We start from the raw sequence: 25,412 nt of genomic DNA on the forward strand, positions 1-25,412 counted from the left end.
CGGGCTGGAGCTGGACTCGGTCACATGGCAGCGCGCCTCTCCGGAGAGCGCGCTCAGCTGATGCTGTACTGTCTGAGAGAGCTCGACAGTAAAATAGTGGTCCCACTGAAACTATTTCAGAGGCTCCTGGGGCATATGGCATCCGCAGCCGCTTCATGCCGCTCGGATTATTCTATATGAGACCACTTCAGCACTGGCTTCACGATCGAGTCCCCAGACGCGCATGGCACGCGCGCGCACACCGAGTCTCTGTTACTGCGCTGTGTCGCCGCGCCCTCAGCCCTTGGAGCGACCCCTCGTTCCTACAGGCCTGGGTGTCTCTAGAACAGGCGTCCAGTCTTGTTGTCGTTTCAGCAGACACTTCCAACACGGGCTGGGGGGCTGTGCGTTGCGGGCATGCGGCTGCGGACCTGTGGAAAGGTACCCAGTTGCATTGGCAAATCGCCTGGAGCTGTTGGCAGTGTTCCTCGCTCTCCACCGTTTTTTTCCGGTGCTGGAGCGGCAACACGTGCTGGTCAGGACGGACAGTACGGCGGCGGTGGCGTATATCAGCCGTATAGGGGGTATGCGCTCTCGCCGCATGTCTCAGCTCGCCCGCCGTCTGCTCCTCTGGAGTCATCCGCGGCTGAAATCGCTGCACACCATTCATATTAAGGCAAGCTCAACCGTGCAGCCGATGCGCTCTCACGGCAGCCTTGCGTCCTGGAGAATGGAGACTCCACCCCGAGTCTGTTCAGCTGATATGGGCGCGATTCGGGGAAGCCCAGATCGATCTGTTGCTTCCCCCGAGATCGCTCATTGCTAGTTGTTCTTTCCCTGACCGAGTGCTCTCGGCACGGATGCACTGGCTTACAGCTGGCCTCGGGGCACGCGCAAATACGCGTTTCCCCCAGTGAGCCTGCTCGCGCAGTTACTGTGCAAGGTCAGGAAGAGGACGAGGAACAGGTTGCTGGTTGCGCCCCTCTGGCTCAACCGGACCTGGATGTCAGAGCTCTCCCTCGCGATAGCCCTCCCCTGGCAGTCCCTTCGAGAGAGCACCTACTCTCTCAGGGACAGGGCACCACCTGGCACCCTCGCCGATCTTTGAAGAGATTTTAGACGCGAGGAAGACTTAGGTAACCTCCGATTGCGGTGGCTATTACCGTCACTCGGGCTAGAGCCCCCTCCCCGAGCGCGCCTATGCCCTGACGTGGAGTCTATTCACTGAATGGTGTGTCTCTCGCTGAGAAGACCCCCGTAATTTGCCAGATCAGCGTTGTGCTTTCTTTACGCCGAGAGAAGTTGGAGAGCAGGCTGTCGCCCTCCACACTCAAGGTTACGTGGCTGCCATCTCCGCTCTCATAACGCGGTGGCTGGCAGCACCGTGGGAACGCATAACCTCATCATCCGGTTCCTCAGGGGCGTTAAGCGAATTAATTCATCCCGCCCCCTCTCATGCCCTCTTAGGATCTCGCCCTCGCTACACAAGCCGCGTCAGATCCCTTCGATCCTCGACTCAGTATTTTTCTGTCCCTGAAGACAGCTCTGCTGGTCGCGTTGATATCGATTAGAGGGTCGGGGACCCGGAGGCATTTTTCGGTCAGTGACTCGTGCCTGTAATTGGGCTGGCTTCTCTCACGTCCTGAGACCCCGCCCGCGATATGTGCCCAAGGTTCCTACCACTCCGTTTAATACGAGGTAGTGAGCCTGCAAGCGCTGCCCTCGGAGGAGGCAGACCCAGCCCTTCTTTATTGTCCAGTTCGCGTTTTGCGTATTATCCGGACCGCACTCAGAGTTTAGATCATCTGAGCAGCTCTTCGTCTGTTATAACGGTCGGCAGCAGGGAAGTGCCGTACCGAGATAAGTTCCCACTAGATTGTGGATGCCTTTCTTTCACTATCAGAGCCGAGATGAGCCGCGTCCCCCGAGAGCGCGTGCGCACTCCACTCGGAGCTTCGTATCCTCTCGAGCGCGCGCACGCGGCGCCCCTCTAACAGACTTCTGTAGAGCTGCGGGCTGGGTGACACCCAACACATTTGCAAGGTTTTACAATCTGCGAGTGGAGCCGGTTTCCTCAAGGGTATTGGGTAACCCTTGGTGATTGAGGAAACAATTCGGTAGGGTGTTGAAACACGCTTGCTGCGCCATTTTCCCTAACACGGAGATACGTGCGCCTTTTTATCTGTCAGTAAAGTTCCCCGTCAGGTGAGCCCTGCAGATTCCTCCGTGGCCCCCAGCACTGACTCAGCGGAGGAGTCACTTGCTGGCCCACTACGTTGTAGGTCTGCCCGCTGGTCAGCCCGCGTTTTGGGTAAAGGTGCCTGCTATGCGTGATCCCCACTAGGCGATCCCATATGCTTATTCCGCCACGGTTAAGTCCCCCCCCTGGGCGGACCCGTGTCTTCCCTCCCCGCTAACCACTCTTTTGCTATGCGTACTCCCCCTTTTTTAGGGCTAGTCCATATGTAAATTCTGCCATCTATCCCCCCTTGGGTAACGGATGGCCTCCGCAGCGTCCTCCCTATCGGGATTGCACGCTTCCCAACGTACTGTCGTATTTTCCTAGAATTATCTAGATGCTCACGACTCCCAAAAAATATATATAAATCCGTAAAACTTCTGTGGAAGTAGGATAAATTAGGGCCAGGGACACGTTGGAGGACCGCGCCCCCCATGATGCGGGTGCGTCACGCTTGCTTGACTATCTCCTCATCGGGGGTGTTGGTAAGGTGCAGTCATTATGGCGCTTTCAATGGGCTCCCAATGCGTGGATTTTACAATCAAATCCACTTATAGTGCTGAAGTTCCCCCCGAAGGGGAACGTTCGAGGTTACTAAAGTAACCCTTCGTTCCCCGAGGAGGGGAACGGAAGCACTATACTCCGTCGCCATAATGACTGTCCCTTAGCTGTTGAAAGTCTCTTCAGCTTAAAAAGGATAGCGTCTGCTGGCGCCAGGTGAGCTTATATACTCAGTTGATTGCTTATGCCGCTCACCTGCGCAGGCTTGCGCTGCCAATTCATTCTTAATTGGCCCGTTCAATACTCTTTCAGACGAGTAGCTTCTGAACCGAACCTCCCAATGCGTGGATTTTACAAATCAAATCCACTTATAGTGCTTCCGTTCCCCTCCTCGGGGAACGAAGGGTTACTTTAGTAACCTCGAACGTTCTCTTCTATACTCAATGTAAAAGCTTGATTTCTGAAAACTTCTAAAAATTCCACAACATAAAATATGAAATCTAAAAGTGACAAAAATATCTGATTTTGCAAGTAAACGCTTTGTATATGTATATTTATGGTCTTAGCGTTGCTCAGTAGCTATTTCCAATGGTTGTAGACATGCTCCTGAATATACCCTCAGCCTTTGTCTGTTACTTTTTTAAGTATAATTTCTATCCATACTCCAAGCATTGACCTCCTTCTTAAAAATGATTCATTCCAGAGGCCTCATTTTTATGTCACCATAAACTGTAGATTCTTTGCAAATAATTTTACAGTATTTTAAAACATCGAAAATACAAGACATTACAGTATTTTGATTCAAAGTATTCAGCCATTTCATCAACCTTATCAAATACAAATGACAAAATACTATTTAGTATTGGAAATACATGTATCATAAATAGGGGTGACACTGTGTCGCAGTGGGTTGCACTGGGCCAGTTAACACTTCTGTGTGGAGTTTGCATGTTCTCCCCATGTTCACTCCAGTTTCCCCCACTAAATAAATTCTTTAAATAAAACAAACAAAAAAACAAACAAATAAAAAAACAATAAATAAATACATACATACATAAAATAAGCCCAAATGCATTTAACTTCAGAAGAAATGTTAAAATGCTTCTAGAATGCCCATGCAATATAAGTTATAAATATCTTAAAAAATCAAAAGATTAGTAATTAACACAAGCAATGAGTGCTGTTTATTTAACTATTACAAATATAACAGATTTTATACAACATTTAAACAAACAAGAGGTTAATGTATCAAGTTACGTCTTTTTAAAACAGTCTTGATTCAACAGTCTATTCATAATGACACTCATTTGATTCATTACTGAATGATTCAGACATTTTGAACGAATCGTTTTATATCTTCCTCAGTGAGGCTGTTATGTCAACTTAAACTTGTAACTGGTGGTCTTTGCTCTTTTTTTATTTTTTGTATAGCCCAAAGCAACACACAAATGGATGTTGATCACTAGTTTTAGGACAACGTTTAGGTTTTGAGCAAAAGGCTTTGATCCACTTCATAAGTTGACTACTGTATATGACAAAATGACATGATGGTAGTTATGATCATGTTGAGCAATAAATGGTGGTAGAAGACAGGCTGAACCTGTAATGAATTGTATTAGAAGTGTGTATTCCAGTTGGTTGTGCACCTCCGTGTGCTTTTAAACTGCTGTACCTGAGGTTGCTGGAAATGACGGGGCATGAGACATTCCTCAGCATGCAGATAATGCCGCCGCTCTTGCCGCCAGTCTGCTCCGGCACCAGCTATAAAGCAGCAGCCGCAACACGACACCTCCGCTGCGAGAGGGATTTAATATAGTTTGCCACACACACGCACACACACAGAAACCAGAGATATAAGTATATGCTGCCAGCGTCTCGCAGTAAGGAGATCTGTGCATGCCATGCCTGTACATGTTCACCCTTAGCACGTTCACCTCAAACACACACATGTGTGAAGTTCACACACACACACTAGGTCACGTATCATTTAAGACAAGAGATCATTGCTACAGCACGCACATTAGCATTAAAAACTAGCCTACTGTTATTTTCATTTATTTGTTTTCATTTATTTATTTTTCATTTATTTGATTTATTTAAAAACCCTACAAAATAACTGCAGTAAACGGGTATATAGAAGTATAATTGCAGTAGAATTAAGTACAATTGCAAAATTGCAATACAATGAAGTTCAACAGCATTATAAGTTGCAGTAAACTGGAGTAAAAAGAAGTAAACATCGTCTTTACTGCACTTGTACTGCTGTAGTCTAATATGCCAATACCAAGAACTGTACTGCACTTATGTTTTAAGAGGTTTGCTCTTCAGCATCTTCCAAAAATATTTTTTTCAGGGATGTTTTTTTTTTTTTTTTTTTTTGGGATTTAATTAATTTTCTAATTACAATTGTAAGAGTTTATTTGCAAAAATAAAAATAAAATAAAACAACTGCAGTGAACTAAATAGTACAACAGCAGTAACCTACAAGGATAACTGTGGCAAAATTCAATGCAACTGCAAAATTAATGCAGTATAATGAGGTATACACACAGTTCAACTACAATGCAATAAAGTTCAACCGCAGTAAAATGCAATACATCTGAAGTAACATTAAATAAACTAAGAGAGACAATATAGTGATGTTATATAATTTATTACACTACACATAGATAAATAAGTATTAAACATGCACTTTAGGTTTATTATGTCTTGCAGTATTGTTGATGTATTGCTGTAGTTACCTATACTTCTGAAAAGTGCAATACAATATATTGTGGTAGTCCTTCAGCAGTACAACTGAAGTACTGAAACCTTATTTGGAAACCCTTGTCCACTGTAGTAAACTACTAAAAGTACTAAGAACTGAAAGTAGTTGTTGTACTGTAGTTGTGTTGCAGTAGCAGTACGGCATTATAGTAGTTGTAGTACTTCATCACTTCAGTACTATTGCAGTAGTTGTACTGTAGTAGTACTTCGGTTGTATTGTAATACTGCAATATACTCAAATAACAGTTTTTTGGTGCTAACTAAAACTTCAGTATTCCTTTAAAAACTGCAGTATTCTCTATAAGAGAACTGCTGAACAGTTATGAAATGTTACTTTACATAATAATTTTCTATTTTACACATTTCAAAGTGTAATTCGTTTCCATTATGGCCATTACTCTAGTCTTCATTTTTTCAGAATTCTGCAGAAATCTTTTTTAGACTGTGATTTGGTTGTCAAACCATTTTAATTATTGTCAGTGCTGAAAACACTTGACGCTTAATATTTTTTTGGGGAAGCTTTGCATTTGTTCAGGCATTTTTGCAAAATAGCATGTCCAAAAGAACAGCATTTATTTACAATCTAAATATCTTTTATAGTATTTATTGTCTCTTTTGATCAGTTGAATATGTTCTTGCTGATTATTATTATTATTAATATTATTACAACAATTCAATTTCCTGAATAATAATGTATCAGATTAATATAATAAACCAAAAAACTGCTCGTAGGACCTAATGTTTTCACTTCCTCAGTCTAAAAAAATGGGTGTTGTTGTAGTGTCATTGTGTAAATCAAAAGCTTTTCCTTTAAATTAGCACAATGCTAAGTTTTTTTGCATGCTAATTTCATTCATTCATTCATTCATTCATTTTCTTTTCGGCTTAGTCCTTTTATAAATCAGGCATTGCCACAGCGGAATGAACCGCCAACTTATCCAGCATGTGTTTTACGCAGTGAATGCCTTTTCAGCTACAACCCAACACTGGGAAACATCATACACTCTTGCATTTACACACATACACTGCGGCCAATTTAGCTTATTCAATTCACCTAGAGCGCATATCTTTGGGCTGTGGGGGGAACTAGAGCACTCGGAGAAAACCCACACGAACATGGGGTCAGGGAGAACATGCAAACTCCTCACAGAAATGCCAAATGACCCAGCCAGGGCTCGAACCAGTGACGTTCTTGCTGTGTGGCGATTGTGCTACCCACTGTGCCATTGTAACGCCTTGCTCATAACAATTTGATTGAAAGTTTACAGTGAAATGTTTATTTCGTCTATGTATTTAAAATAATGTAGCTCCTTTACAAGACATCAATAAACATTTCCAAAAAAATAACTATAAAAGGCCTAAAATAGCTTAACCAAATAAATACATGCTTCATCTGTGTTGCATTATACCTACTTTACTTTAGAGTTGATTAATAAATGATTATAACTAAATCTATTTTAATAACCAGTGGTGTAAAATAACAAATTACAAATTCTCAAACTACTGTAATTGAATAGTACATTTACTCTATTAATTTACTTCAACCTATAGTCACTATTTTATTTTCTTCTTGTCTATGGGATTGCCTAAAGTAGAACAATTTCTGTCATTCCAAATCCTGTGATTCCTGTCTAATCAAATCACACATAGAAACTAAATTGCACCATACTGAATTACCTCAAGACATGGGTGCTATAAATTCAGTTAACCATTTGGATGCATGAAAATTGTCCAAGAAGACGTCCAAATCACACACAATAAACCAGAGACTTTTTTAGCTGGATGATGGATTGAAATGGCCTTAAACAATGGCTAAGTGCACTACAGAATGTTACGTTTTCAAACACATGCACGCACAAACTGCATAGAAACGCATTAGAATTTCACAATGTAATACTCACTAACAGCTCTTGAATACTTGAAAAACGTCTCCATTTTACTTATACTTTGAGTAATATTTACAACAGATGCTTTTACTCTACTTGCGCTACAATTTTGGGCAAGTAATGGTACTTTTCCTTGATTAAGATTTTTCAGTACTCTTTCCACCACTGTTAATAACGTGCCAAACAAATCTTTCAAAAATGCTGTTTTTTTGTTGTTGTTTCTATGTACGTATTATTTTTTTTCAGTATGGTCATGCTTAGACATTTAAAGCAAAGCTTAATTGTTCAGCAATTTATTGCGTTAATTTTGGCCATTTCCTCAATATGTGCATTTCTCTGACTCAACACAACATCTTTTAAGATCCCAAAGTGTGTAAACAAACACAATTACAGTCATTCTAATGAATATGTATTGCGAGAATGCATAAATCAGCGTGTCTCATCCTGTGCTGAAGGTCATGTGCGTGTGGAGCAGATCTGCAGTTCTGTCCTAGCCAGCGAGGAGGTTAACTGATCCGCTGAGGGGAGCAGACCCGCTCCGCCACACCACACGATATTGACAGGTTAGAACCCGAGGGCTCCTGCAGGATATGAGCATCGCTGGAGGGGGGTTAATACCATGCACCAGTCCTGTCTCTCTCTCTCTCTCTCTCTCTCTCTCTCTCTCTGTGTGTGTGTGTGTGCGCGCTCTGTATGTGTATAACTCTGAGGAAAAAGAGCCAAAGAAGAAGTGCAGAGGAAAGTAAGGCTTATGCGGTTAACTTGATGGCTGACACATTGTATTTTGGGTTATTGGATGTTAATGTGTCGGAGCAGAATGCATGGCAGAGAGTGCTGGTTCTACAGCTGGAGATCAGACGGAGCGCTGGAAGGTTGGGTGAGGATGGGCGATGCGGAGCAGCTTGCAGCGTTTCTGCTTGTTGATGTTCAGACAGGGTTGACCTTTCCCTGACTCCCCCCACCAATCAATATCCCCAGCTTAAAATTTCATGGGTCCCTGTTCGGCTGTTTTCTGCCTTGTTTCTGGAGAAGGTGGAAAGCAAAAGAGCACCCTGTCTAGATTTATTTTCATTGCTGGTACTGATAATGGGGTAAAGATGAAAAAAAAAATGAAAAAATTGTTGATGCTTGTTCTGCTGATGTGACTTGTAAAATAACAAAATGAACTTTTAAAAACAGTTACTTCTGGCACTAGAAATACATTTATGTCTGGGAATGAATATATATGTTTGTTTATCAGATAAATTGATAAAATATGGAAAGGTATAGTGTTACTGTTAGAATGTAAGATATACATTTTTAGTTTTATATATTTTATAAAATGTATTCAATATAAAAGGGATAGTTAGTGTTAGATTAATAAAAAGAGTCAATGTAGTTTTCTCACAAAACTGAAAATAGCCAAAATGTCAAACAACATATTGCCTAAGGAAAATATTTTTATAGGGCCAAAACAACATGCACATTAACTCTTAAAATGGTTTACCAGGCTGAACACAATTGGAGTAAAATTACACCTACTTGATTGTAGTTTATTATTATCCTGTTGACAGTCCATCGCCGGCAGCTAGCTCTCTGCTACTGTCACATGGTCGCACTCTAAAGCTAAGCATGACTGTGCCTGATCAGTACCTGGATGGGAGACCAAATGGGAAAACTAGGTGGCTGTTGGAAGTGGCGTTAGTGAGACCAGCAGGGGGTGCTCAACCTACGGTCTGTGTGGGTCTTAACGCCCCAGTATAGCAGATAGTCAGTGACAGGGACTCTATACTGCTTAGCGAGCGGTGTCTTTCGGATGAGACTTTAAACCGAGGTCCTAACTCTCTGTGGTTGTTAAAAATCTCAGGATGTTCTTCGAAAAAGAGTAGGGGTTTAACCCTAAATTTGCCCACTGGCCCCTGTCCATCATGGGCTCCTAACCATTCCCAAATCATATTTGGCTTCATCAATCATCTCCTCTCCACCAAACAGCTGGTATGTAATGTGCTGGTGCAATATGGCTGCTGTCGCATCATCCAGGTGGATGCTGCACACTGGTGGTGGATGAAGAGATTCCCCTCAATGTGTAAAGCTCTTTGAGTGTCCAGAAAAGCACTATATAAATATAAGGAATTATTAATATTACTTTATAAAAGCTGTTAGTCATAATGACACACCCCGTTTATATACATCAATTTCAAAATGACTGAAATGGCTAATCAAATCAAAAGAGGCAGAGCTTTACTCGTGTTATCATTAACCGTAACTCAGTGTGATACTCATAGGTGACACTTTGGCTTTTAAAGGAGAAATTTATGTGGAGTGAGATAAACGTACATCCAAATGTTACATTTTTTTTCATTTATTATATTAATGGGGAAAGTCAATCGTCAATATTAAACATAATAATCTGTGACGCGAACTACAGGCCTGTAGCCATCCTGCTGAAAGCTGTGCTTCTTTTTCTATAAAAAATAAAATATGAGGAAAAAAAACACTTAATTTACTCCATGACATTTTAAGCACTTTTTTTTAGCTGGATTAGCTTGTCGGATAGTCATCATAACCCCACTTTTTGAAGTAGCCTACCAAAATTTTTTTCCTAAACATTAAGAATAAAGAAATACGAAAATATTCATTTTAAATTTCAAATTTATTACATTATTAGAAATAAGAATTGTAGCCTATTTTCATTTATTAGGCAAATAGCAAAACTGGCCAGCACATTTAACTTTCCTTAGTCAGAATTTGCCCATTTGAATTATAAACAATAAAAACATAATAATGTAGAGCTGCATGTTTTTTTCAGTGTTTCTTGTAAAAAAGTACATTTAACAATTCATGGACAACAATAACAGCCTAATTAGTATTAAAATTAACTTTAATATGGGCCTCTTTTGGTGCTTCACACCATTTTGTCTTTCATGAATAAGGTCCATGATTTAAAATTAAAGTTACTTGTAAAATGTTTTCTCTATTTAACAACAGTAGGTCAGTAGTGAAAGATGACCTCCCTTAATGTCGGATTCTGCGTGGTCCTAAAGCCTTTGATGGGTTATTTTCACAATTTATTGTTGGCATAGCAGTCAATATAAAACAAAGGAGCTCATGTAAGGCAGGAGTTACCAAACTTTTATAAATATGCAAACGTTTGCTCATTCAACAATAGGCTTCTATAAACACAAGTATACTGACAACACAAAAAGCTGCAACAGTCTAACAACCATATAATTTTTATAGTTGTTTATTATTTGTTTAATTTAATATTATCTATTGTTGGTTTAATTTTGGAGACTGCTAATCAGAGGTCATTCTCAATGTTCAGTTGTGGCCTGTATTTATTTTTAATGTATTTGATTGCCATAAAGGTGTCAGAAAGTTTAACCTGGTGCTATAAAATCAATCATTGCTGTTTTGTTCATCTAGCAATCTAATCTAACACCGATCCTATTAAAAACATATTTGAAAGGCTGACGACTTTTCATTTGCATATTGTTGTTTTTTACTATAAAAAATACTATTTTTATCTTCTGTGGGTTATGGTTAAAATTTCATTCATTCATTTTCTTTTCTGCTTAGTCCCTTTATTATTCAGGGGTCGTCACAGTGGAATGAACCGCCAACTTATCCAGCATATGTTTTTCGCAATTTAGCGTTTTCAATTCAACTATAGGGCATGTCTTTAGACTGTGGGGGAAACCGGAGCACCAGGAGGAAACCCATGCAAACATGGGCAGAACATGCAAACTCCACACAGAACCAACTGACCCAGTCGGGGCTCGAACCAGCGACCTTCTTGCTGTAAGGCGATTGTGCTATACCCACTGCGCCACCGTGATGCCCTGGTTAAAATATTGTAATTCTGATGGTTTAGTCAAGTTTATTTGACTTTTTTTTTTTTAAATAACCAAGCGACTCCCTGTCATTGTCCCGCAACCCCCCAGAGTCCCGACTCCCACTTTGGGAACCCCTGATGTATGGGAAAAATTCTGGACTTTGTTAGTGGGGTCTTTTAAGCCACTGGATCCTCCTATGGCTACAGGCTTGCTTTATCTTGTATTCTTATCATTATTAAAATCATCATCAACAGTGTTATCACTTACTTAAAAAATAAAATCTAGCGGATATCTTGTCGTATTAGCAGCATGGCAGCATCTTTATAGCTTGATCAAAATGGTTGCCATGATGATGACAACATCACACGGGCCACACAAAAGGAATCAAGGGTCGTGCAGCCCACAGAGTGCTTGCTGAATAACGATCTACAACAAATAAAACCAAAACAAAAAAAATATTGATTGTGGAAATGATGTGGATCTGTGGGAGGCTCATACAGTGCGAGAGTGGCCATTGACTCATTTCTGAGAGTGTGTATTCTTTGTTTTTTGTCCTTTACGATGTAGGTGTGGGTTGCAACCTGATTTTCCATGCACCGATGAAGATCTGCAGTGTTTGATAAAATGAGTGCTCGCTTCAGCATCAGGCCTCATTGAACCAGCAGACAAACTGACTCCTGCGCGATCAAAGCACCATACATGAGGGCGTTAAAACATCGCCCCCAATGCAGGCAAGCCCTTCTGTGGTCGACTTGTGTTCTAAATCTACACTCCTGACATTTTCACTTTTACGCTCATTGCTCCTCCTCATTCTCACTTTCCTTACCCACAAGCCCTAGACATGGTTGTGTGTGTTTCACTGTGTATGTTTTGTGTGTCTACATGCACCCACGGGCTGTAGGGTTTCCCTCCAGAGTGTGTGTAGGTGCAGTGCACATTTTGCAATCTTGAGGGTCACACTTTTCCATTGCTTATCTCTCGGGTAGCTCTTCGCACAGAAGCACAATTGCTCAATGACGACAAGTGAAGCTGCAACATAAACACGGCAAAATGCACTTGCTTATGCATTCAGATACGAAGAGGAATTTTAAAAATGTGTTTTTACATTGGCTAAAGAATAATAATAATAATAACAACAGTAATGATAATAATAATAACAACAACAACAACAACATTAACTTCAGTAAAAAAAGGGTAACTTTATTTTTATGGTCCATTTGAGTATTAGTAGACTATCTGCTTAATATCTCTTGATACTGCTCCTTCAACAGACATTTAACTGACATTTAACTGTTACAATTGTTTTAGTAACTGTAATGGAGGCAACTGAATCATATCTTAATGTTAAAACGGCTGTAGTAACATTATCTATCAGTATGTGGATCTTTTAGGGTTCTTAAAAGCTATGGGAATAAAAAATGTAAAACAGGAAATACCTTTGGATCATTGTTATTGTTTACATCCCACAAAAAGTCTGTTATTATGTTTTGGGAATTCCAAGTAAATGATTTCTTTTCGGCTTAGTTCTTTGATTAATCCAGGGTCACCACAGTGGAATGAACCGCCAACATGCTTTACACAGCCAATGCTCTTCCAGATGCAACCCATCACTGGGACACATCCATACACACCCATTCACACACATACACTTTGGACAATTTAGCTTACCTAATTCATCTGGCACCCGGAGCAACCTTCTTGCTGTGAGGCGATCGTGCTACCCACTGCGCCCATTCCGCAGGTTCTTAAAAAGTCTTAAAAAATGTCTTTTATTTAAAATCTAAAATGTAAAAGTCTTCACTGAAATAATGTCTTGTGAGTCTTAGATAATTTTAAATTGGTCTGTTTTTGCTGTGCACATGTAAATTGTATATCCTATGCAACTAGGGTTTGCTTGTTTTGAAACATTATTTAAAATGTGGCAAAGAAAACAGGGACATTAGGTAAAATTCCTTTGCATTTAACCCTATTTAAGTCTAAAATGTCATTTATGATGTTCTTAAAAAGGTCTTTAAAAGTCTGACTTGATGAAACCCGCAGAACCCTGTACTTAGTCTGTACCATACTATTAAAATAATTTTTAATATATTTAAAAATATTTGTAAATGCAAAATGAATGTATACTAATAATTTAAAAATTTCAACTGTAGTATGTTTAATAGAAAATATAATGTGTACACTTGACTAAATGTTTATCTGTGTGTGGGATAAGAAGTGCTGTATAATTCTATAAAGGACATATAGGTGGTAAAAATGAATGCTCTTCACAGGTGGTTCAGGATTCAGGATAACCACACACATGTAGATAATACTGAAGTAAGCATGTGTGTCTGTTTTTCTCCTCGTTCTTCAGCGTGGCGTCTGACTTGTGAACCGTGGCCCAGGCGGGCAGGAAGCGCGTCATGGCTCTAACTGGAACCAGATGTCAGAGGCTGCTGGGGATTCTCACAGTGGAACATGCTCGTCAAAAGGAAACTTCTTCTTTCTCTCTCTTGCTCTCTGTTTCTTTCTCTCTTTCTATGCAGCCATCAAAGACCCTGCTTGTTTGGGTCCTGATTGATCAGTAGAAGATGACAGTCACCACCACATACATGTTCAGCAGGAAGGAGAGAGAGAGATATTGTGAGATTAGGTAAGGACGAACTAAACCATGAACAGACTGATAAAGTACCTAAACTTTGTTGCATTGGAAACTTTTGAGAAAAAAAGAAACAGCCTGGCTCTTGATGGACCCTGAACCTATAAGCATCTGACTCTTGATTTGAATTATTTACTTGTATAATTTGTAGAAATATCAGGAGAGGAGAGCTGAAGACATGGCAAAGATTTATTATTTTTAAAACAGGGACAAACAGTATAGCAATCATTAAAGATGCACTGTATTTGCACAAGTCTATCCACACAACTTTTTAAGTCATGTAATAAGTGCTTTGCAAAAGTGTTTAAGACTAAAAAGCACCTCTCAATTAAAAGTCAGTAGTTTTATGAAAAATAAAACTTTTCACCCTGACTCACACATAGAGTACACTCAAAACATACGCTGGGTTGTGGTATCCCAATGTAGGGTCAGATATGTACAAACCCAATGTTCGATTATTATTATTTTTTCAATTCCATTTAAATATTACACTTTTTTTGCCTTTATTGTGATGGGACCAACCCAAGGTCATTTCTAAAAATGTACCGCTATATACATTTCTGTATCGCAAAATACATCCCAGGAAGTGTTTTTTTTTTTTTTTTTTTTTTTAAACAGTTTTTGTTTTCTTAAATCCACAAGAGGCCACTGTATATGCTTTTTCAATTCTCACATTTCTCTTGCGAGTGTCATTCGCGCTTGCTATTCTCACATAAATCCACCAGAGGCCGCTGTCAACTGACTGACTGACCAATCGACTGGCCCACTCCTGCTTTTCTAAACCCAACCAATAGTGTTTTAAAAAGCACCAATTGACCCGCCCACCCACTCACTTCCCTAAACCCAAACAACAGTTTATAAAAGCAATCCAGAAAAAGAAAAGCCTTCTGATTTTTACCACATTTTCAGATTTGACCACATTCTCACCCTGTTTTATTTATACATTTTTTTCTCCTTTTTGGTCCTACCCGATTTCTGGAACCGTTCTCTGGACTTGAACGCTGTCATTGCGGTCAACTCCTTTCTGCATCACAAGTCCACTGACGTACATGGCGAGGTAACTGGACAAACTGGTAACAGCGGGAAAGCCGTCCACACGGAGGTAAGCGGTCAGCTGGTAAGCGGAAAAGGAACAGCATCCTACCACCCCGTAGTATTCATTTTAAAAATGAAATGCAGCCATTTGTACTTCTGGCTACATAATTTGTGATCTCCAGAAATGTATATAGGGCTACATTTTCAGAATGACCCTATGTTGGATAAAACATAGTCAGACAGGCCGACTTAATTACACTTTTTAACCTAACATTGGGTTACGCCAACACAGCATCTTTTTAGAATGTATCAGAATGTGTTTGTGATTGCCAATTGACAATGTAAGACACAATAAATTTTTATTTATACAAGAGTGTTCTCTATAACAGTTGCATTTCATTCTTGAATGGTTCAGCAAAGGTTGAACAAATTAAGTGCAATTGTCAAATAGTCAATTATGAAAGTTAATGAATAATTTCTGAATGAATTAGATGTTTTAAACAAATCAGCTGGATTAGATTTGACGCAACCCTTAATTGATAATATCTAAACTACATAATTGGTTTTCAGTCAATCAGTATGTTTACATGGACATTTAAAATCAAATGATTTGCCCTAATCTGAATATGACAATAATATGATTAAGGTGTTTACACAAGTTGCTTTTTGAATGTTCTTTTCATGATCCTGTCTTACTTGTTATAGTTCATAATTCGATTAACGTCATTCACATTTCCTACGGAGTTTAATGTAGTTTTGTGTTTTATTTTTAATTTGTCTACTTTAAATGCAGTTTGGCACTTTCACGTTCTTCCAGAAACATTTCATGCATGCCGTCATGACAAACGAGATTTTGTATGTGATTTTGAACTGCTGGAAGAGTGCTATTTTAATGGAATCTGATGCCGTATGGGGAAAAAAACCTCTGCATTTTGCAGTCGATAGGTGCAGAAAATAGTGTCAAACAGCTGTGTATATGGAATATCTAGTCACGAAAGGAACGAAAATCCTACACAATGATAATAATTTGATTAAGGAGTTTACATGTCTGTACTGCTCTTCAATAATGCCACTAAAATCGGCATACTCCACATCTTAATTTGATTTCTGTTTACTTCGATTATAACCTTAATCGAACTAAATTAATCAAAAGTCACTGTTTACGTGCTAGACTCTTAATCAGAGTATTGTCTCAATCAAATTAAGTCGGATTATTGGTATTCGATGTTGACATCATACTGTATGACAGTGATTTGAAAGGATTGAATTACGAAGTTGGTTCATTTTTTTTTTCAGAATGATAAATCAGATTGCTAAACATTACAATTTCTCTGTCTGTCATTTTTGGATTTTTCTATATTTTCTTCAAGTTTGAATTTGTGTGTGGCGTTCTCTCTCTGAGGGCCTAGCTAGTGTGCCAGTGAATTGGCCTCTTCTCAATGCCCCAAGGCATGGCCTGCCTCCACTCCGCCTGACTGCATCCACAGCCCAGCACAGGCACGCTGCCAACTGTGTCCTTGGTTTCAGCCTCTCCATGCTGCCAACCTCCCTTAGCTTCTCTAATGTCCTGCAATGCAGTTTCTCAGAATTAAAGCCACCAGAAAGCTTTGCATTTCAACACGGGGATGATTATATGATTAGAGAATATGTGATATTCTAGCTTAGCATGAGACATGGAAGGCTTTAAAACCATTTTTGACATTTTCAACTCAACAAATCTACACTTCATGCACTGTAATGACAAAGAAAAAAAATGATAAATTTAAAATTAAATTTGATTGAATCTAAAATTAAACAAAACAAAGGGGAGTTGATACGTTGTATTCACTTTATACTCAGCGTGATGAAGATTGGCAAAGAACAATGAAAGCTTTTTCATCAGTGTACTTAAAAGGAACTAAGGCTATAATCAATGCCAATGGTCCTTTAGCTAAGCACTGGGCTAAGATTACAAACACTTGTGTAATGATGTGTATTTCATTTTTATTAAAAGATGTTATAAATTAGTTTTTTTTGCTTTGTCGTTTTGCAGTGTAGAATGTAGATGTGGGTGAGTAATTAAGACTGCAATATCAAAATGTGAAAAAAATAAAGGGGTTTAAATAACTTTGTGAGGCACTTTATGTCAGACATATTTAAAACAAAAAATCTATTGATGGTATATTAAAAGATTCTATTTAAGGAGGACGATGCAGTCCCAAAATTATCATCAATTGCATAAATCTTTACACTCTTTTAGAAAACCTTTTACAACCATATTATTCAACCCGCTAGCATTTGCCCGATTGCCAGCAGTATTTTTTTTACTTATCTACCACATAGAATTAGCTAACTTTTAACATTTTATTCTGACAAAAACCGATACCTTATTTCACTAAATTTAATTTGACGTCCTTAAAATTTGACGTCACATCTTTAATCCACACATATTATATGGGTGTATGCTCACCAGCCATATTCAGCCAATCACATGGCAGCAACTCAATGCATTTAGGGATGTAGACATGGTCAAGGCGATCTACTGCAGTTTAAATTGAGCATCAGTACGGGGAAGAAAAGGGATTTCAGTGACTTTGAACATTACATGGTTGTTGGTGCCAGACATGCTGGTCTGTGTATTTCAGAAACGGCTGATTTACTGGGATTTTCATGCACAACCATCTCTAGGGTTTACAGAGAATGGTCTGAAAAAGAGAAAATATCCAGAAGAGGCTGTTCTGTGAGCACAAATGGCTTGTTGATGCCAGAGGTCAGAGGAGAATGGCCAGACTGGTTCAAGCTGATACAAAGGTAACAATAACTCAAATAACCACTCGTTACAACTGAGGTATGCAGAAGAGCATGTCTGAATGCACAACGTGTCACACCTTGGGGCAGATGGGCTACAGAAGCAGAAGACACTGGGTGCCACTCCTGTACCGGAAACTAAGGCTACAATTGGCACAGGCTCATCAAAGTGAAAGCATGGATCCATCCTGCCTTGTATCAGCGGTTCAGGTTGGTGGAGGTGGTGTAATGGTGTGGGGGATAATCTCTTGGTACACTTTGGGCTCATTAGTACCAATTGAGGATTGTGTCAATGCCACAGCCTACCTGAGTATTGTTGCTGACCATGTCCATCCCTTTATGACCACAGTGTACCCATCTTCTGATGGCTACTTCCAGCAGGATAATGCACTATCTATGTCATAAAGCGTGAATCATCTCAGACTGGTTTCTTGAACATGACAATGAGCTCATTGTACTCAAATGGCCTCCATTCACCATATCTCAATCCATTAGAGCACCTATGGAAGGTGGTGAAACGAGAGATGTGCAGTCGGCAAATGAATGTGCGGCTGAAAAATATGCAGCAACTGCGTGATGTTATCATGTTATTATGGACCAAAAGATATCTCTCTAAGAAATATTTCCAGTACCTTGTGCCATCTATTCCATGATAGATTAAGGCAGTTCTGAAGGCAAAAGGGGGTCCAACTCCATACTACTAAGGTGTACCTAATAAAGTGGCCGGTAAGTGTATATATATAAATATATAATGTATTAGGTGTAAAATATTGTATTTATTACAACTTATTCATATGAAAAAGATTGAAAACCCTTTTTTCAGTTCAAGGTTATTTCTAAAGACTTCTCTACTGTAAATAATTACACTGACATTTGTGCGTTGTGGGCGGTGTGTACAGCTCTACCGTCTACCAGTTTGTGTATAGTATAATTTTGGTCAACAAGTGGCTAACCCTATAGAGTTTCTAGAGGTGTTAAAAGTTCATTGTGTATGAACTGTGCACTCTCTAGCCCATGACCTCTATTTCCTCTGCCCAAGGCTGATCTGTGGGCCGCCTGCCCTTGTGAACAGTCCCTGGTCCCTCTAGATCGATAATCATCTGCCTACCATGAGCTACGCTTGACCTGCAAATGACCTTACCGTGTGTTGAAGCTGGATCTATTACATGGATGGCATACAGCAGTTTCTGTTGGCTGAGGTCAGTGTACAAATACATGTTTGTGTGGGTAAAAGTGCAGTTTTTCGGAGAATGGTGAGCGTGTTTGCCCACAGAATGCTGCATGTTGCTTTTTTTTGCTGGCAGTTCATGTATTTTTCACAGGGCTAAGTGCGCGTGATGTGAGCGGGTGAGTGTTTTGTCGTGTTCGCATGTGTATGGTAGGCCTCTAGTGTAGTTTAGTGATTCAGGCCTTGTTTACACGGCGTGTTTTGATGCTCAGTTCTGATTTGTAGCTTATATCCATTTTTTTTTACACAATGGTCAGCCCGTTCTTTCAATTGTGACCCATATTTGATTCATGCATTTAAAATTGCTATATCTGAATCATTGTGTATGCCTAAATGTTTTTTTTGGACCACACAATGTGGTAACGCTTTAGAATAATGATCCATTATTTAATGTATTTACTAACATTAACAAAGTATGAATAATCTTGTACAGCATTTATTAATCATAGTTCAACATTTACTAATGTATTCTTAACATCCAAATTCATGCTTGCTTACATACTGTAGTTAATGCACTGAGTAACTGATCATACTCCCAAAAAGACTTTTTCTGCTTGTTCAAACTATATTTGAAATATATTTAAAATAAGTTGAAACAACAGAATTCTTAAGTTTTTTGGGGGGAGGACAACTAAATTATTTTATGTTCAGTCCACTTAACAACTTCTTTTTTTGTGTTGGGACAACATGAAGGAATTGTGTGGAACCCAATGTTTTTACAGTTTGTTCCTTATAACATGTAATATATTTTTTGCACTTTATTCAGCTGTCAGATGTATAAATCTCAATTTCTAAAATTGACACATATGACTTTTGTTATCCAGGGGCACGTATGGGAGAAAACCTCCAGCCTATAAAAAGGACATTCTCAAATGTGCTATAAGAGTTAGATTATTTAAAACACCCACAGGAAAAGAATGGCAAAACCAAAAATTAAGAAAAAAGTTATAATTAACTATGAATTATCCTGGGGTGATGCGGCGGTGCAATGGGTAGTGCTCTCGTCTCACAGCGAGAAGGTTGCTGGTTCGAGTCTCGGCTGGGTCAGTTGGCATTTCCGTGTGGAGTTTGCATGTTGTCACCGTCTTTGCATGGGTTTCCTCCGGGTGTTCCCCCACAAGTCCAAAGACATGTAGTACAGGTGAATTGGGTAAGATAAATTGCTAGTAGTGTATGTGTGTGAATGAGTGTTTATGGGTGTTTCCCAGTGATGGGTTGCATCTGGAAGGGCATCCACTGCGTAAAACATATGCTGGATAAGTTGGCGGTTCATTCTGCTGTGGCGATCCCAGATTACTTAAGGGACTAAGCTGAAAAAAAAATGAATGAATAAATTAATGAATTAGCCTATATGAAAATATGTTCATACCACAGTCAATTTTTGATTACCTTGGGAGCCATGCAATTCTAGTATCAGGCCTCCTAGCCAAGATGCTGGATACTTGATGCTAGCTCTGTGATCAAAAAGCCAAATTTTGACAATGTTTTGAGGTGGAGGAGGAGAAAAATGGTCTTCATTATAGCCTGCACAATACTGAAGTTATTATGTCTTGTCCTCAACCATTTAGAGAAATGTTGGTGTGTGAAAAAGTTTTCAGGACTGGTGTAGATTATTGGCAGGCTTTTCATTATTTCATTACTAATTATTATTATTAGTTTTGACATATTAATGTACTACCTCCACACATACTTCCTGCTGAGAATATGATGTCATTAAACAGTCCAGAAGTGCCAAATTATCACAGTTTACCTGACATACAGAAAACACAGCCTGTCTGTCCTCATAACAGTCACATTGGAATATATTTGATTTATTTTCACATACAAATCTTGAAATATCCAAACGCACATGCTTTTCCCCCATACACAGCCATAGAACACGTCTGATTTGTGTCACACATAAGCAAAACTCTGAATTGTGTTTTTTTTTTATGTAACTCACTGTAAATGGAGCCTTAGACGTACCCTGTTTCCATCTGCAGACTTGTGGTGCGAGAGCTGCTGTCTCTGCTAATTGAACCCCGCAGGTGAAGTAAGGATGGAGGGAGGCAGTGGAAGGAAGGGAAAACAGAGGGGGGAAAGGCTTGGGTGAGGCTGTAGTGCCCCTGGGGTTTCGGTCCCTGCAAGCCTGCTTCCCTTGGTCTAAATATCTGGCTTGATGCTCCGGGGCTTCCCTCTGTCTTATCTGCTGATAATTGGGTGCTGTAGCTACACAGCACACTTATGAAATATAGATTTCTTCTATATCTGTGCAGAAAGTGCACATGAAAACCTCCCGGAACTATTAGTCCGAGGTTTTACATTGGAAACCAAACATCTCTGCATTATGCACTCTAAACAATAGGGGCAATATTGCAAAGCCGAATACAGTGCAGATTGTGTTGGGTTGTAAAGTGGTACCATTAGCTTGTAGCCGATCCTTCATTGTGTTTTTCCTGCACGGGCCCCCTCCAGCCGAGATGTTCCTCTGAGTCTCTCCGTAGACCTGGGATCTGAGTCGCCACTGGCTCTGTTCAAATTGCAGTCTACCAGTCTGATGTGCTAGTGAAGTAAACCAACAAGAAGCTAGCAAAGTTTTGAGTACAAAGGTTCCTGAAGGAAATCACACAGCTGTATGCTAGTATACTAATTGTGAACATGAGTTAGCTTATATACGTGATTCTTCAGTTTTCAGGACTTCTTGGAATTGTTAGCAACAGTGAATGGACCATTTTTCTGCTAGTAAACATTATGATGTTTTCTTTGTAGGCAGAACTTAAAGGTGCCATTTACCGCATTGGTTCAGTAAGTTAAATTGTTCTCTGATATCTACTGTATATAGTAGGTATATAGTGCTGTAAAAAAATAAATGAGTGAAAGAGAAGAGAACCCAGTACAGGAAACTTGAAACAAGCAGAATTTAAGACGCTTTTATTAAGACGTGTTGGTTAATCTGCAGTCATACAGTGTCTTCATGCATCTGTCCATGTATCTGCAGGAATAACCTACTGGAGGTCTGCAGTCTGGAAGTTTTATCACAAGTCTAAATTAAGACAAAGATGTCCTATCTATAATGTCTTCTTAGGAGGAGGAGAGATGGCTAAACAAAGCTTGCAAATTCAGTATTGGAGTCAGCATGATAATTGGCATTTAGGTGTTAGAAACCTGCCCAGCTACTGACCACACAAATTAATCAACAAAAGGGGTTTCTTTGGCCTGAAAGTATCACCCAAAGGCAAAGGCAGAGTCGTTAAAAGCCTGCCCGTAGCATTTGCATCACTTTGGCTTAGCCAGTAGTCAGAAAGAACCAAAGCATATAACTTTTCAGTTATATATAACTTTTTCCTTGTCAATCGATAAAATTGGTTGGGTTCAGGAAAGGAGAAGGATGGGTCAGCTGATTGGCTGGTCGCCCAGTCAATCATTCAGCCAGTCAGACAGACGGTCGTTTGACAGCGGCCTCTGGTGGGTTTACGTGAGAACAGCGTGGGCGTGAACGGCACTCGCGAGAGACATTTGAGATGCGAAAAAGTGCACACAGCAGCCTCTTGTGGATTCGTAAAAATAAAAACTGCAAAAATACGTACCTCCCGGGACGATTTTCGCGGTCTCCAGAAACGTCCATGGGACTACGTTTTCAGAATGAGCCTGGGTTTAATTGGTGAAGAACGGTTTCAGAAAGCAGGTAATACAAAAACACAAGCTAAAAAATTAAATAAACAAGTAAATAACAGGGTGAGAATGTCGTAAAATATGAAAATGTGCATGGAAAAATCAGGGGGCTTTTCTTTTTCTGAATTGCTATTTAAAACACTGCAGTTGAGGTTAGGGAAGGTGGTGGGTGGATCAATCTGTGCTTTTCAAAGCACTATTGGTTGGGTTTAGGAAAGGGGGAGGGTGGGGAGATATCGGTTGGTTAGTCAGTCAGTTGACAGTGGCCTCTGGTGGAATTCCGTGAGAACAGAAGGTGCGAATGGCACTCGCGAGAAAAATTTGAGATCTGAGAATGCATAAACAGAGGCCTCTGGTGGATTCGCGATAAACAAAAACTGCAAAAAAAAAAAAAAAAAAAAAAAAACGTAGCTCCTGGGACATATTTTGCTCTCTCCTGAAATGTATATAGGGGTATGTAATCAGAATGAGCCTAGATTGATAAAATAACTACCCCTACAATTAGAAGATCTATAATTGACCATATTTGGATTGGTCATGAACATTAATGAGTTTCACTCTGACCTGCAGCTTTCTCTCACACACACATAAACACACAGCATGATGTACGCTGAACATGGGCAATATAATAATACCTAATTTGCCAAATAACTAATTTAACAAATAAAGTATATGCCCAGTTAAAAAACTTTTTAGAGAGTGAACTCTCTATAATGAACCCATCAAAGTAACGTGAAGTTTTCAGAGTTTTGCTCACGAGATCTGTTGTGGATAAAGGCTAAATTATAGTTAAACTTTGACAAAAAGAGGCAGATAAAGATGTAATGTGGTGTATTTTTAAGCTACAATGTTAAAGAAAACAGCCAGGAATTAATATCAATCTCTGCATGAACAAATGACAGTTTAGCTGAGTGATTGATTCAGCTGAGTGATGACACGATTCGGCAGTCTTCATGTGTTTTCGAAGCATACACATAAAATTTTACATTAAACACAAAACATACAATTAAACAGACCTTATTTAAATACTGTTTTTTGCGTCTTGGTGGGACTTTGAACATGTCTTGTGCAGTCGTTGCTCAGTAGTGCATAGTAAACAATTAATGCCTTTCGTTTTCAAAATAAAAGTTCCACTAACATAGTAAGTAAAATATAAAAATAACTAAAGGGAGGAAAATGATTGCTTTTGTCTCACTAGGAAATGTTGTGGCTTATCTAACTCAGCCTGAGGTGTGCATATGAATGATCCCAGAGCTACATATAAGTTCTCCTCTGGATGAATGACCTAAAGTACATTCAAATGATGACGGCGTGCCCCATGAGTTTACACTCATTGTCGTGACTACTTCAATAATGCTAGCTAGCAAGTTTTCTTATGCACTTATTAATTGTAGAAAGGGAGACAAAAAACTGCTTGCTTTGTGTCTAGTCTGTGGTCGTTAACTGCTAGTAATGTTAGCTACCTTAAGCACTAAATAAAGATAGTGCTACATGAGAAAACACTTAACTTGTTTTCCAATAACCTCATGACGATACATTCAACTCAGGATTAAAAACCTTTATTTCACATGCATATCTCTTTGTAACTTTAAAATACATTGCTTAATGCCTATCAAATGTCCCACAAACATATTAAGCAGCTTTATTTTCAGCTGGTTTTAACAATAAGAACTTCTAAGCACTAAATCAGGACATTAGAGTGAAGTATCTATGACACTGAAAACTTGAGTAATCATTCTGAATTAGAGCTTTATGTTATATCTTAAATATATCTTAAACTAAAAATATAAGTTGTACTGTGTACTGTTGTACTGTGAAACCCAATGGTCAACTTTACCAAATCAAATGAGTGTAGTTAACTCAAAATGCACAGAAAGTTAATTCTACTCATTTGAAAAGAGTTTTGAACTCAGTGTTGAAGGTAATGAGTTAATTAAATACATCATTACAGCAAGTTCACAGTACTCTTATAGATTAGTTTTTTTTTTTTTTTTACTCTAATGGTCTGTTGCAGTCAGTTTCCTAAAACTATTTGAGTTGCCTTAACTTTTTGAGTTTTACAGTACTCAGTTGGCTTGAGTTCTCTTCATTTATTGGCTTTTACTGTGCTCAAATTGCTTGATTTACTCACAGTTCACAGTACTCATTAGGATTAGTTTAAAGGCAGAAGAGACAATAAGGCATCCATAAGTAAACTAGTGAAGTGTGGATAATGCATGTTACATTTACAATAACATTCATCTGCAGTCATTGTTTTTTAATGATACAGCTGTTTCACACAGTTTCATTCTAAGATTCCAAAATTGCAGCTATATTTGCATTGGTATTTTGCATTTACAGTGCGTTTAGTTAATTTTAACGCTGCTCTTTTCCCATAAATGTGCAGTATTTGCCACGTTTGAGCATCCGGGGGCTCATTAGCATCTGACACCCACACTGATCTTTGCTCTCTCTCTCTTTTCCTATTGGCCCACAGTGAGACGACTGTGTCATGCAGTGATGTATAGACCTTACAGTGGATACTCTGAATACATTTTCTCAATTTCATTTTCTATGGACCACCAGGGCTTTGGTCAATATCAATTGCAATGCCTGGCTCCGGGCAGACAAATTCATTTCAATTACAATTACCATCGTCGCGACGTTGATTTATAGCGTTGTTTTCTTTCCAGCGCCTTCCCGCTCCCATTAATCAGCACTTGCCGGCCCGTATGATCTGCAGTTCATCTACCTGCCAAACGGGATTGCTCCGCCGAGCTTTCCTCCGCCTCACCCCCCCACCACAGACCACAGGGAATATTAGTATCCTTAATTCACACTCCATCTTTCCACATTTACTCATAACATGCTAACTTACAAGAAAGCGCACATGACGTGGTTCTTTGCT

General features: G+C 39.5%; 1 long non-coding RNA gene across 4 annotated transcripts in view; it reads left to right on the forward strand.

Annotated features, from left to right (window-relative positions):
• Positions 1-25,412, forward strand: part of LOC101883493 (uncharacterized) — a 53,391-nt gene that overhangs the window by 25,160 nt on the left and 2,819 nt on the right. For 2 of the 4 annotated variants that reach the window (XR_015523566.1, XR_015523565.1), the window contains 5 exons: positions 7,827-7,934; positions 11,754-11,917; positions 13,540-13,818; positions 14,861-14,926; positions 18,686-18,845. This is a non-coding gene — a long non-coding RNA (uncharacterized LOC101883493). Of the gene's footprint in view, positions 1-7,826; positions 7,935-11,753; positions 11,918-12,837; positions 12,928-13,539; positions 13,819-14,860; positions 14,927-17,526; positions 17,650-17,736; positions 17,857-18,302; positions 18,373-18,685; positions 18,846-25,412 lie in introns of those variants that run through there. The other 2 variants (XR_015523568.1, XR_015523569.1) reach the window with 2 other exon arrangements.

Source organism: Danio rerio, chromosome 23, assembly GCF_052040795.2.
Source record: "Danio rerio strain M-AB ecotype USA chromosome 23, GRCz13ab, whole genome shotgun sequence".
In the NCBI taxonomy this organism is placed as follows: Eukaryota; Metazoa; Chordata; class Actinopteri; order Cypriniformes; family Danionidae; genus Danio; species Danio rerio.